This window comes from Arachis duranensis, chromosome 8 (assembly GCF_000817695.3).
Source record: "Arachis duranensis cultivar V14167 chromosome 8, aradu.V14167.gnm2.J7QH, whole genome shotgun sequence".
Lineage (NCBI taxonomy): Eukaryota > Viridiplantae > Streptophyta > Magnoliopsida > Fabales > Fabaceae > Arachis > Arachis duranensis.
The window spans coordinates 4,927,756-4,930,530 of NC_029779.3; positions in this window are offsets into that span (position 1 = coordinate 4,927,756).

Genomic DNA, 2,775 nt, shown 5'->3' on the forward strand with positions numbered 1-2,775 from the left:
TTTAATGTCTATAAAAAATAATTACTAACCTTTCTATTCTTCTAATTATTAATAATTTAAATAAAATAATACACTATAACTTATTTTTTATTTATTTTAAGTAATTACTAACATTTTATTTTTTTAATTATTTTCTTGTCTTCTTATTTATCATTCATGTTTTCGATCAAATATATTAATAAACAAATAAACTAAATTAACTGCCTCAATTATACTTGGACTATTCAACAATTCAACATAATCTTTTCAATTTGGGATTAATTACTAACCATAGAAAATAGAAAATTTAGAGTAATTTAGTATTATGAACATTAATTATGTATTCTGAAATAACCTAAAATCATAATGTCATTTATTTTTAAAAAATTAATTAAGTATTATTGTTAATTATGAAATAACCTAAAATCATAATGCATTTTATTTTTAAAGAAACAATCATCCACTAATATCTATAAATAGAAACTATCGTCAAAATGCTTTGATTAAAAATATGAGGAGTTAATTACTATTCATTATTAATAATATATTGATTATATCAAAAAGTAAAAATATAATTTTCTGCATTGACACAATTAGAAGGATTACCATCATGAGTAAAATTTTGTTAAAAAGATATTTTTCTAAAATAAATTTATTTAGAGAAATATAAATTGGTTATTAATAACCGATATCATTATCATATAATTATCACATTATATTATTATTATTATCATTATTATTATCAATATAATTAAAATGATTAAAAATATTTTTTATTGATAATTGATAAGTAGTTTAATAATGTATTAAATATTAATTTTATATAACTATAATAAAGATATTTCCTAAATTAGTATAATTTTGCATTATTACTTAAATGCTAATTATAGTATAATTATAATAAAGATATTTTATAAAATAAAATTAGAAAAAAAAATAGTACATTCATTTTGGCGAAAAAATGGATTCACGATAAATCAATACCTCACTTTCATTAGTTGAGAAAAAATTCAATTTTAGTATATTAAGTAGATGGTTTGTAGTTTGATCATATTTTGACTTTGCCGAAAACGCCATATTAATTACACGTTATATTGATAAATTGGAGTTAATGTTAAAATTGATTCTTAAACAATTAAAGTTTTTGTTTAGTGTCTAAAACAAATTAAAAGTTATACTATATATGTTTTAATCTGATTCAAAATTTTAATTTATTTAAATTCGTTCTCCAAAGTTGCTTAGTTTTAAGAATAAGATAAGACATGACACTAAAAATAGAATAAGACACGATAAAAATACAAAAATTAATATTTTTATATTTTATTTAATGATAAATTAAAACAAATTATAAACGTTTAATTTACTTTCATTTTTTTCATATAAAAAATTTAGAAAAAAATATAATAATAAAAAATTAATAAAAATAATTAAAAAAATATAAAATAAAATATATTTTTGTTAGTATTTTTATATTCTTTTTTTTAAATATGACATAAAATACATTAAATTAATGTCTTTAAATATAATATTTTTATTTTTATCTTATCTATCAAATATAATTTTTTTTCTATATCTCTATTTTAATGTATCATTTCTAAAAACAAATGCAATCCAACTTATTATTCGTAATTTATGTTAGTCTTTAATTCAGCTTCCATCACAAAATTATTAATGGGGTGAACTATCTCAATATTAATTCAATTCGTGTTTAAACTTTTCTATTTAATATAGTGAGCTTTGCCGCTTTGGTAAGAGTAAGACATGAGTGATCCCAATTGGTATATTTTAACTTTTAAACATGGCAAGACTTCTTTCTTCTTCTTTTTTTTTTTTAATAAAAAAACTCGGAAAATAATGTGGAGGAGAAAAAAAAATAATAAAGGAAAATGAATGGTGGGGATATAAACGTCTTTTCCTTTCTTTTATTTTCAAATGCCATTAGACATATCTATTTGATATCATCAAGATAGTGGAAATATACGATATATCAGTAAGTAAATAAAGAAAATGATAGTGGTGTATATTTTTCTCATGTTTTTTCCTGGGATGGCAATAGCTGGTATTATTGGGCAATCATTATGTTATTATATTCCTATTAACTGTTGTTCCATTTTATAAAGTAAACAAAATTGAGTTAATAATCAAAATTATTTAAAAAGATATTTCGATTTTTATTTTTATTTTCAAAAAATTAAATTAATTAAATTTATTTTTGAAAAATAATAAATTTAATCACGTTAAATTTTTAGTCATTTCTTTCACTAGAATGGTTAACGCTTGTTGACATAGTCTATTAACAGTTAGTATGGCACTCGTACAGTAGTATTCTCTTGTTGCTAGGAGAATAAATTTGTTACACTAAGTCAAATCAGTCCCTAACTAAATGAATTCTAATCTCAAATTCAATTATTGATTGTCTTAATTCTCTTGTCCTTCTTTCTCTCACTTGGATTGCTACTCTTGTAGCAATTAATTCAAACTATAGTTATATTGAATCTTTTTATTTTACCATAGAAGTAACTCAAAAGCTTTCTCAAGATTCTACCGTAATATGGACTTTAGTGAATTTCTCATATAGATAGTTTGTTATGGGAGTTGAAGATAATGTTACCGAAAAATTATTGACAGGGAATCTCCAGGATGAAATAGAGGGAGAATTAATTTTCTAATAAGGTGATTTTGACCCAAAACTCCAAAAAAGAACCTGCTTCCTCTCTATGCAAGGGGCGAAGAAACGTCATAGCAGTATCAATTTTGGAAGATCTGACCTTGAACATTTTTCACTTCGTTATTGAA